This window comes from Stegostoma tigrinum, chromosome 2, assembly GCF_030684315.1.
Source record: "Stegostoma tigrinum isolate sSteTig4 chromosome 2, sSteTig4.hap1, whole genome shotgun sequence".
Classification (NCBI taxonomy): Eukaryota; Metazoa; Chordata; class Chondrichthyes; order Orectolobiformes; family Stegostomatidae; genus Stegostoma; species Stegostoma tigrinum.
Window position 1 is genome coordinate 136,355,365 of NC_081355.1, and position 12,338 is coordinate 136,367,702.

The 12,338-nt window shown below is 43.2% G+C and overlaps 1 protein-coding gene across 3 annotated transcripts in view; it reads right to left on the reverse strand.

Annotated features, from left to right (window-relative positions):
* The window catches only part of wdr37 (WD repeat domain 37), a 124,789-nt gene that overhangs the window by 29,367 nt on the left and 83,084 nt on the right, over positions 1-12,338 (reverse strand). The gene's annotated exons all lie outside the window — the stretch shown is intronic.

Sequence of the window (12,338 nt, forward strand, 5' to 3'; positions counted from 1 at the left end):
TGGGCTGGTTGTGTGGTGCACCTGCACATCTGCCAATGTGGTATACTGTATCCATTGTATGATGGCCTCAAGGCCCTCCGCTTCTTCCTGTCCCACAGGCCCGACCAGTCCACCTCCACCGACACCCTCATATGCCTAGCCGAACTCATCCTCACCCTCAACAACTTCTCTTCTCTTTTGATTCCTCCCACTTCCTACAGACAAAGGGGTTGGCCATGGGCACCCGCATGAGCCCAAGCTATGCCTGCCTCTTTGTAGGTTACGTGGAACAGTCCCTCCTCCGCACCTACACAGGCCCCAAACCCCGCCTCTTCCTCTGTTACATTGATGACTGTATCGGCGCCGCCTCTTGTTCCCCAGAGGAGCTCGAACAGTTCATCCACTTCAACACCTTCCACCCCAACCTTCAGTTCACCTGGGCCATCTCCAGCACATCCCTCACCTTCCTGGACCTCTCAGTCTCCATCTCAGGCAACCAGCTTGTAACTCATGTCCATTTCAAGCCCACTGACTCCCACAGCTACAGAGAATACACCTCCTCCCACCCACCGTCCTGCAAAAATTCCATCCCCTATTCCCAATTCCTCCGCCTCCGCCGCATCTGCTCCCACAATGAGGCATTCCACTCCCACACATCCCAGATATCCAAGTACTTCAAGGACCGCAACTTTCCCCCCCACAGTGGTCGAGAACGCCCTTGACCGCGTCTCCTGCATTTCCCGCAACACATCCCTCACACCCCACCCCCGCCACAACCGCCCAAAGAGGATCCCCCTCGTTCTCACACACCACCCCACCGACCTCCGGATACAATGCATCATCCACCAACACTTCCGCCATCTACAATCCGACCCCACCTCCCAAGACATTTTTCCATCCCCACCCCTGTCTGCTTTCCGGAGAGACCACTCTCTCCGTGACTCCCTTGTTCGCTCCACACTGCCCTCCAACCCCACCACACCCAGCACCTTCCTCTGCAACCGCAGGAAGTGCTACACTTGCCCCCACACCTCCTCCCTCACCTCTATCCCAGGCCCCAAGATGACTTTCCATATTAAGCAGAGGTTCACCTGCACATCTGCCAATGTGGTATACTGCATCCATTGTACCCAGTGTGGCTTCCTCTACATTGGGGAAACCAAGCAGAGGCTTGGGGACCGCTTTGCAGAACACCTCCACTCGGTTTGCGATAAACAACTGCACCTCCCAGTCGCAAACCACTTCCACTCCCCCTCCCATTCTTTAGATGACATGTCCATCATGGGCCTCCTGCAGTGCCACAATGATGCCACCCGAAGGTTTCCGGAACAGCAACTCATATTCCGCTTGGGAACCCTGCAGCCCAATGGTATCAATGTGGACTTCACCAGCTTCAAAATCTCCCCTTCCCCCACTGCATCCCTAAACCAGCCCAGTTCATCCCCTCCCCCCCACTGCCCCACACAACCAGCCCAGCTCTTCCCCTCCACCCACTGCATCCCAAAACCAGTCCAGCCTGTCTCTGCCTCCCTAACCTGTTCTTCCTCTCACCCATCCCTTCCTCCCACCCAAAGACGCACCTCCATCTCCTACCTACTAACCTCATCCCACCTCCTTGACCTGTCCGTCTTCCCTGGACTGACCGATCCCCTCCCTACCTCCCCACCTATCTTCTCTTCTCTCCATCTTCGGTCTGCTTCCCCCTCTCTCCCTATTTATTCCAGAACCCTCACCCCATCCCCCTCTCTGATGAAGGGTCTAGGCCCGAAACGTCAGCTTTTGTGCTCCTGAGATGCTGCTTGGCCTGCTGTGTTCATCCAGCCTCACATTTTATTATCTTGGACACTCCAAATGTGGTCTGACCACAGCCTTATACAGCCTCAGCAGTACATCCCTGCTCTTGTATTCTCAGCCTCTCAAAATGAATGGAAGGCAAATGCAATGATATCAAACTGGCAACTGAACCTGCATGTTAACCTGGAAATCCTCAGTGGAGGTGCTGGCGTTGGATTGAAGTGGATAAAGTCAGAAGTCACACAACACCTGGCATTAGTCCAACAGGTTTATTCAAAAGCTTGTGATTTCATAGCACTGAAATTGTTACTTGGCAGTTAACAGATTTGTTTTTAAGTGAACGTGGACTCTATTTTCAATTATTCCATAACAAGAAACCTCACCAAAGTTAAAAAACATCATAAATTTACTCGAGGCCAAGATATCCTGAATAAGCCAATAAAACTGAATTCAATACTCTGTTTGGAACTCATGCAGCAAAACATCCACTAGCTATTTGAAGACTGCAAGCATATTAGCAGCAAGAGCTGGTTCCAAGTTACTATTAAATAGTAAATAAAGCAACTTTACAAAGACAATTCAATTCTAGAAAACCAATCAGGTTAACTCTAGAATGAAGTACTTGATATGGCAGTGTGAAGCAGTGTCATTACATCTTTTTCTTTCATGCAAAAGAGGAAACGGTAGAAATAATGCTGATATCTTTTAATAATTGCTTAGAAAACCACTATTGTGACCAAGATGGGAACAGTGTGCTGTCCTTCTCTTGTCACACTATGCTATGGGTCACGACATAAGCTTAAATGTTTTATCCTGCTCCTGGTGGAGCCAATCGTTTGATGAGGAGCCATATCAAAAGTTATTCAGAAAAATGAAAGCTCACGGCATGGGGGTAATGTACTGGCAAGGACAGAAAATTTGCTGGCTAACAGAAAACTGAATAGGGGAAAATATATTAGAGATAACAAAGTGTGGAGCTGGATGAACACAGCAGGCCAAGCAGCATCTTAGGAGCACAAAAACTGACGTTTCCGTCCTAGACGCTTCATCAGAAAAAAATATATTCTATGGCTGGCAAGATACCTTGCAGAAATATTGCATCATCTACAACTACAAGTGAAGTGCCTGATGTTTGGAGGGTAGCTAATGTTGCACCTTTCTTTAAGAAAGGTTGTAAGGAGAAACCAAGGAACTATTGACCTGTGAGCCTGACTTAGATTGTAGGTAGATTGTTGGAGGTGATCACAGGTTAGTACGCAGGTACAGCAAGTAGCCAGGAGAGCTAATAGTGTTACATTTTATTTCAAGGGAATAAATGGAAGAGTAGGAAGGTTATACTTCAGTTACACAGGGCATTGGGAAGACCGCATCTGGAGAACAGCGTACAGCGCTGGCCATCATACTTATGGAAGGATGTTAATGCATCGAAAGCAGTTCAGAGAAGGTTTACTAGACTAATAACTGGAATGAACAGATTGCCCGTTGAGGAAAGGCTAGACTGGCCAGGCCCATGTTGCATAGAGTTTAGAAGTGTCAGAGGTGACTTAACTGAAACATAGAAGGTAACTTGGCTGGTAGATATCGAAAGGATGTTTATTCACGTAGAGGAACCTACAACTAGGGGCCATACTTCAAAAATAAAGGAACACTCGTGAGGTGAGGTAAGGAAATTTTTTTTCTGCCAGAGGGTGAAAACCTTTGGAATCCCCTTCCACAAAAGAATCTTCAAATATTTTTAAGGCAGAAGCAGTGAGATTCTTGATTACTAAGGGGCTGAAAAAGAGTATCAAGAATGTACAGTTGAGATTAAAATCGGATCAGACATGCTCTTATTGAATGGTGGAGGAGGCTCGAAGGTCCAATGAGCCACACCGGTTCATTGTTCATATTTGTATGCTTTCTCTACATTAGACCAAGATTAAAAAGTTTCTTCTTAATAAAGACAAAAATATTGATATACTGTAAAACAAAAATATGAATATTTACCGCTTTAAACACGGCAAACACACACACGCATCCCTCCATTCAAACTGGGAAAAACACTAAGAAAATTTATTTCTGTTGCAAAAAAATAAAAAAAAAATTTGGCCAATAATGAGATTAAACAGTGTGGCGCTGGAGGAACACAGCAGGCCAGGCAGCATCAGAGGAGCAAGGAAGTTAATGCTTCAGGTCGGGTCCTGACCTGAAACATGAATTTTCCTGCTCCTCTGATGCTGCCTGACCTGCTGTGCCCCTCTAGCTCCACACTGTGTCATCTCTGATGCCAACATCAGCACTTCTTAATATCTTTGGCCAATAATGATTTGTTCTTGAAAAGCCGAAAAAAATTGGGTGAAATGTTCAGATGGCTGACACCATACTGAAGCTTTGCAATCCACAGCTTACTTAGGATACATAGTATTGAGAAGTCTTTCAGTCGCTCTTCAAAAGCAATCAGGCTTCACACCAAATTCAGAACAAGATATCTTCCACAATCAGAGTTAAGCTGGGGGCTCTTTTCCCTTGGCAGAGTGGTCACCAACCACTTCAAACAGCACCCAAAGTATAAACTACAACATGACAGCAGTAAACCCAAACAGGGATCTTCAATGACCAAACAGTTACATAGAAACATAGAAGACTGGAGCAGGAGGCGGCCATTCGGCTTGCTCCGCCATTCTTCACAATCACGGCTAATCGTCCAACTCAACAGCCTAATCCCACTTTCTCCCTATAACCTTTGATTCCATTCACCACAAGTGCTATATCTGGCTGCTTCTTGAATATATTCAATGTTTTGGCATCAACTCCTTCCTGTGATAATGAATTCCACAGGCTCACGATCCTTTGGGTGAAGAAATGTCTCCTCATCTCCGCCCTAAATCATCAACCTCGAATCCTCATACTTCATGGCTGTGAAGTATTCAGAGCAACTGAGGTGGTAATAGGCTCAGGAGGAGCACAGAGGCAAAAAGAGGCCATTCAGCCTCTTGAGTTTGCTATATAAAATCTCAGAGAGAAATATTACGCAGTGAATTGTGAAAATCAAACATACAATATCTCAAAGGTTAGTAGAAACAGACTTAATAGTAATTTTCAAAGGGGAATTGTATACATAGTTAAAATGTGGAACTTTGAGAGGGTTTATAAAGAGCAGTGGATTGGCGCCAATTAGATATACTTTCAAAAGAATAATGATAGGGCAAATGGTGGGATATTTCTTTCAACGTATTTTGAATCAAAATTTTGACTTCTAGAGCAAGCCAAATTTTATTATCACCATCTCATTTTAAAGACATTAAGCTGACAGACGTATTGCTAACAACAAAATAGAAAAAGCAATTTGTAAGTTTGACCTTAAGCAGTGGCAGACAAATAACTAGTTTGTTAGCACCACCTACTGGATAGGATTGATGCAACCACATTTGTAAGAGAAAAAAGTTTAACAAAATAAATGTAATTTTAAGTTAGTTATTAATAAATTATTAACTTAAGCAATGCCAAAAGAATTGCTACTTATATTGGGAGGTAGAATCAACGCACTAGCTAAACGTAAAGAAGCCTGTCTTGCCTCCGTCTTACAACTTCTTTAGTTGCCACCCCCTCACCCGCACCCCCACCTTGGTTTTAAATTTAAGTTAATTCAGTTGAGCGACTAACCAAAATGCTATTTTCTTTAAAACTGGACCAGTGCTAAACACAAATAAAATGGAAGTTTCAACAGTGCTGTTGCTTTTCTCTTTTAAGCACTGCAAAGCAAGTAGTGATTTATTTGTATTTTTTAATATCATTTATTTTACAGTTTTGGACGTTTAACCAGTTGCGTATGGGTTTTGGTCTGTGTATGAGAGGGAGTTTAATGCTTGTTAGCATTTCTGGTGCCATACTTTTTTAAAAAAATCCAGTACAAGAGTGGCTTCCAGGAGCAGAATGAGGAGCTAATCACAAAAGCTAAATATTTGTAACAAACACCAACAATGGTTCATTGCTTGATTAGCCAGAATCGTACAGCAGCTTTTATAATGTTGTATCAAAATATGAATCAATATTTACACTATCTCAGATTACCATGATAAAAAAAGACTGTGAACTACTCAACAAAATTCAACCTAAGAAGACATTTTAAAGACAAATATGGTGCAAACTAAGTCTTTCTTTCCATGGAACAAGCTATTGTAATGCTTACTTGAAATATTAAGAATAGTGCCTGCCAATGTCTTCAGGAAGAGGGGAAAAGAAAATTGGATTGATAGATCACCTTATAAAAATGTCATGATAAATAATACAGTTTTATTCATGATTTATGACTGATGAATCTTTCAAATTTTTCATATCTTTCACCCTCCTTTTCTAAAGTTGATGGTTGGACGCTGCTCCTCGGATAGCACTGTTCGTGTACCTCGCAAGTGCTTAGTCAGTGACTTTTCAGTGAACCATGTCCTTGATGCAACAACCTAAAGGCAGATTACAATTTTCAAACGACTTTTCCCTCCATCTATATGGCTCAGAAATAAGCCTTTTCACACTGATCTGTCTTGGAATTGATACTTTTTAGTAAGAAGGACTGTAATGTTTAATTTTTTAAACTTTTCTTTATTTTTCTGCTTATTTACCTAGATATCTCTGTACCCAAGATGGTGCCTCAAGTGGTGACTTCTTTTTCACAGCACTCATGTGAATATTTGTGACAATAAACCAAATTCAATCTCCCATCTCATCTGCCAGATCGCAACCTGTCAACATCCCACATACAGGAGTCAGGCTGATAGACTGGAGGCACGCTGAACAAGACCAAAGCCTACAAGGGGAGACAGGTATTCTGAAAGATTGAGACATTATTGTGGGGATAGAAGAATTCTATGATGGTTGGTGGTGATAGGTGAAACACACAGATCAGATGTTAAGAGTTGGTTTCACTGCAGCTTGTTATGGTCTCAAGGAAACACTCCTGCTTCTCTTGCAAACAAGCAAGGCACTTGTCTAATGGGTCTGTACTCAATCAAGTTTAAAAAGATGGTGGCGGGGGGATGGAATCTGATCAAAACTTACAGAATACTGAGGGGCCTGGATAGAACGGATGTAGAGGTAATGTTTCCACTAGGACTTGAGAGCATAGCCTCCGAGTGAAGACATGACCCTTCAGAACTGAAACGAGGAAGAATTTATTCAGCAAGAGGGTGATTAATCTATCGAACTCATTGTCGCAGAAGGTTGTGCAGGCCAAGTCATTCAGCGTCTTTAAGGAAGAGACAGATTTTTAACTAGTACAGGGATCAAGGGTTAGGGGGAGAAGGCAGCAGAATGGGATTGAGAAACATAGCAGTCATGATGGCGCAGACTCATTGGCCGAATGTCCTAATTCTGTTCCTACATCTTATGGTCTTATGTGTTCCTGTCCTTTATTGTCCAGATTTTCCGAGGTCAGAGAAACCTGGTTTAAGTGAATTAAAAGCAGAATGATGCTTAGAATGAAGGCATGCAGCCTGACTATAACACATTGGTCGTGCATTGAACCCTTCATTTTGCTCCTTCAGAACACTAGGTGAGAACAGGTTTGAACCATATTGGACTCCTTTATCAGATTTTCTATACTTTTGACTCTGATATTTATAGTATCTAAATTGGGTATTACTTCTTTGAATATAAATTTCAGTTTATTATTGCTCACTGGTATTAAGTTGACTGGTCTATGGTTCTCAGGTTTTGACAGTCTGCTAATCAGACAGTTGAATAATATGGTATATGAACTTCAGTGCTTGCATGATGCCAAGTACATAGGCTGTAGATCCCAAAAATTGGCAGATCAACACATTCCTTTGCCTGTTCACAACCAACAAGGTACTAAACACAGCCAGCAAACCTGTGCTCTCAAAATCCAAAATGGACAGTCCAACATTAAATGTGTCTCCTCAACTGGATAGCATTAGCTAAATAATCCAAGCGTGTTAAGAATTATGCTTACAACAAATTTAAGGCCGTCAGTGATGAACTTGCTTTTACTGGAGGCTTCATATGTTAATATACAGGTTCATGTTATTTATAGACAGAAAGCATTACGCTAGTTCAATGCAACAAAACAGGTGACTGCCATTTCTTGGTTCATTTCAGGCCAATGCTTTCACCAACGAGAGTTAACCTGCCTAATTTAAACTGAACAAAGATTTGCAATTAAATTTCAGTTATCATCCAACTGTGTGTTTTTCATGGCACTGCCTGCACCAGAGTCCACTTGCCGGCCAATCAGCACTTTCTTCTCATACAGTATAAAAGGGTTATTTCCCCCATTTTGTGAATTATCTGATGAGTGCACAATCAAAATCTTTGATCAAATATTGATCATAGATCATAAAATCCCTAATATGGAAACAGGCCCTTCAGCCCAACAAGTCCACACCAACCTCAGAGCATCCCCCTATAACCCATCTAATCTACATATCCTTGAAAACTATGGGCAATTTAGCATAGCCAATGTACCTAGCCTGCACATCTACGGACTGTGTCATAAGAGGTCTTCCACTTTGAATGTCATCCCTTGACAAACAAACTAAAAACTTTTTGATTCATTGGTTTAATGTGCATAGCACCTGTGTTACTCATTTGCTTTGGAGCATGAGGACTGTGACCTGTAGGAAGTAAATATATACATACACACACTATTGATTTTGGCACATAGCACTATTAAGCCAGAGCACTCAGTACCACATACGAAATAATACAATTGATACATGGACCAAGTTACATAACAACTGTAAGAAGACTGAAACACAATCATATACAACAATATAAATTTGTGTCTATCTTTATGCTACTTTTACTTGATCTTATTGTTTGACATGATGCAAAGTTAGACATGCATTTATTATGTGAATTCAGAACATAATTGAGAAAACACACTATGATGGCATGACTGTACTGGAAGGACAATGATAGTTACATGGGTTTGTGAATTCTCAGCAATCTTAAATTCTGTATTACCAAATGACCTTGGTCTGCATTCCACTTATATCATGTTCAATGTTGATCTTAAACCTTTCAATGTAAGTGCCATACCACAATGCCATCACAAGGTCGAGATTATTTTGGAGTGGGGCTCTAATCTCTGCTGCTAGTGCTCATTACAAAAGTTGTTCAGAGCAACTTGTGTTTAAAAATGCTGAATGAGGTCTAAGCCTTCTGATCCATAATATTTCAATCAGATTCAAATCAGTTTTGAGATGAACACATGCCATGATAGTCATGACCCTAGTCATCATTCAAGATTATAAAACGATGATATTTCTTCTGAGCTCCCAAATGTGGGACTCCCCAGTGAAATCTACGCTAACTTAATCCTCAAAACCATAGCACTCATCTCAGGTCTGTTGCTTTCTACAAATGAGACCTTTAAGAAAAGTGTTAATCCAAAAGAAAAACAAATAGGCAGAAAAATACAATACATTTTTGAACCTCTTGCCTGACTAAAAGTAATTCTTTTCAAAAATTTGTTCATTGAACAAGGACATTAGCATTTAGGCCAGTATTAATTGTCTATCCCCAACTGTCCTTGAGGAGTTGTAGATAAGCCACCCTCTTGAACTGCTGCAGTCCTCGGGGTGTGGGCATACTTGATGTTTTGAATTCGGAAGGAAATTCAGGATTTTGACCCAGTGACAGTAAAGGCAATGCTGACTTCGTTCCAAGTCAACATGATGTGTGGATTGGAGAGAACCTGCAGGTGGGGGTGATCCCACATTTTGCTTCACTGTTGAAGGGTCTCCATGAGTTGGTCAAATAAGTGTGCTCATGAGGCATAGAATGCATTTGATAGAATTTTTAACAGGATACGTTATAAGGCAACAGGACATGAAGTAAAATAATACTGTTATACCAGTCGAAATGTATACAACAACATGGCCCAAGGCAGTGTCACTACTGTGTGCAGTATTTAAGTGGAATTTCAGTCTGCAGACATGACAAACCTCAAGCAGAGTTTACTTTAAACATTGAACAGGTCAAAATCAGTGAGCAAGATGAATAACAGTAACAATTGCAAAGATCCCACCCCACACTTTGCTATCCCTACTAATTGTTGGGTGTTAACACAAGACCACAAGGCGTAGAGCACAAGGAGGCCACTTACTTAATCAGGCCTATCTGCCATTCTTTGAGATCACAGAGGATCCAATAATGCTCAACGTCATTGAACAACTTTCTCCTCCTAACCCTCGATTCTTTCACTGATTAAAAATCTGTCTTTCTCAGCCTTGAATATACTTAACAATTAAATCTTTCCAGCTTTCTGTGGTAAAAAATTCCATAGATTCAACACTCTCAGAGAGGATATTCATCTCCTTCTCTGTCTAAAATGGGTGGTCCCCTTACACAGTGATAATGCCCTCTTCCACAAGAGAAAATAACCGCTCAGCATTTCATAGAATTATAGTATTTACCATTTAGCATTTTCCCTGTCAAGCCCCCTAAGAAGCTCGAATGTTTCAATGTGTCTTCTAAAATCCACTCTATACAGGCTGAATCTACTCAAGCTATTCTTAAAAGAAAATCCCTCCTTACTCAGGATCAGCCTAAGGAACCTTCACTGAACTGCCTCCAATACCACAAGGTCTTTTTTCAGATACGGGGACCAAAAATGTTCAGTGTTCTAGACATGGTCTGAGTGCTGCCTTACATAGTTTTAGCAAAACATCTGATTTTTATCATCTGTACCCTTTGAAGTAAAGGCCCACATTTTGTTTGCTTTCCCTATTATCCAATGAAGTTGGATACTAGCTATTTCTGATTCATGCACTAGGAGCCCCAAAACTCTCCAGGTTGCAGCTTTCTGTAGTCCGTCTCTGTTCAAATAATACCCAGCTCCTCCATCTTTCTAGCCAAATGCATAACCTGATATTTTCCCATATTACAGTCTATCTGCCAAATTTTGTCCATTTCCTCTACCTGTCTTTATCCCTCTGTAAACATTTTGTGTTGTCTTTACCACTCGCTTTCCCAACTGTTTTAGTGTTGTCTGAGAGCCACACTTTCCTCATCCTAGTCATTAATATAAAGTGAAATTGATTGTGCCCCCAGCATTGATCATTTAAAGATTGCCATCCTGAAAATACCTCACTTTATCCCAATGCTCCTAAGATGCTGCAAAGCGGTCCCCAAGCCTCCACTTGGTTACCCCAATGTAGAGGGAGCCACACCGGGTACAGCAGATGCAGCGTACCACAGGTGAACATCTGCTTAATGTGGAAGGTCATCTTGGGGCCTGGGATGGGGGTGAGGGAGGTGGTGTGGGACAGATGTAGCACTTCCTGCGGTTGCAGGAGAAAGTAGCAGGTGTGGTGGGGTTGGAGGGGAGTGTGCAGAGAACAAGGGAGTCACGGAGAGAGTGATCTCTCTGGAAGGCTCTGGAAGGGTGGGGTTGGAAAAATGTCTTTAGTGATGGGGTCGGATTGTAGATGGCGGAAGTGTTGGAGGATGATGCGTTGTATCCGGAGATTGTTGGGGTGGTATGTGAGGACTAGGGGGATTCTCGTTTGGCGGTTATTGCGGGGGCGGGGCGTGAGGGACGAGGTGCAGAAAATGCAGGAGACACTTGTCTGCCTTCCGGAGAGACCACTCTCTCTGTGACTCCCTTGTCCACTCCACACTCCCCTCCAACCCCACCACACCCGGCACTTTCCCCTGCAACCACAAGAAGTGCTACACCTGCCCCCACACCTCCTCCCTCAGCCCCATCCCAGGCCCCAAGATGACCTTCCACATCAAGCAGATGTTCACCTGCACATCCGCCAATGTGGTATACTGCATCCGCTGTACCCATTGTGGCTTCCTCCACAATGGGGAAACCAAGCAGAAGCTTGGGGACCGCTTTGCAGAACACCTCCGCTCGGTTCACAATAAACAACTGCACCTCCCAGTCACTAACCATTTCAACTCCCCCTCCCGTTCCTTAGACGACATGTCCATCCTGGGCCTCCTGTAGTGCCTTAAATGATGCCACCCGTAGGTTGCAGGAACAGCAACTCATATTCCGCTTGGGAACCATGCGGCCTAATGGTATCAATGTGGATTTTACCAGCTTCAAAATCTCCCCTCCCCCCACTGCATTCCAAAACCAGCCCAGCTCGTCCCTGCCTGCTTAACTTGTTCTTCCTCTCACCTATCCCCTTCTCCCACCTCAAGCCGCACCACCATTTCCTATCTACCAACCTCATCCCACCCCCTTGACCTGTCTGTCCTGCCCGGACTGACCTATCTCCTCCCTACCTCCCCACCCGTACTCTCCTCTCCACCTATCTTCTCCTCTATCCATCTTCAGTCCGCCTCCCCCTCTCTCCCTATTTATTTCAGCATCCTCTCCCCATCCCCCTTTTCTGATGAAGGGTCTAGGCCCGAAACATCAGCTTTTATGGTCTCAAGATGCTGCTTGGCCAGCTGTGCTCATCCAGCTTCACACTTTGTTGTCTTGGATTCTCCAGCATCTGCAGGTCTGTTTATCTCTGCTCCTAAGATGGTGCTTGGCCTGCTGTGTTCATCCAGCTCCACACTTTGTTTGCTCTATATTGGCTTCTATTTGCCAATTCTCCATCTGTGCT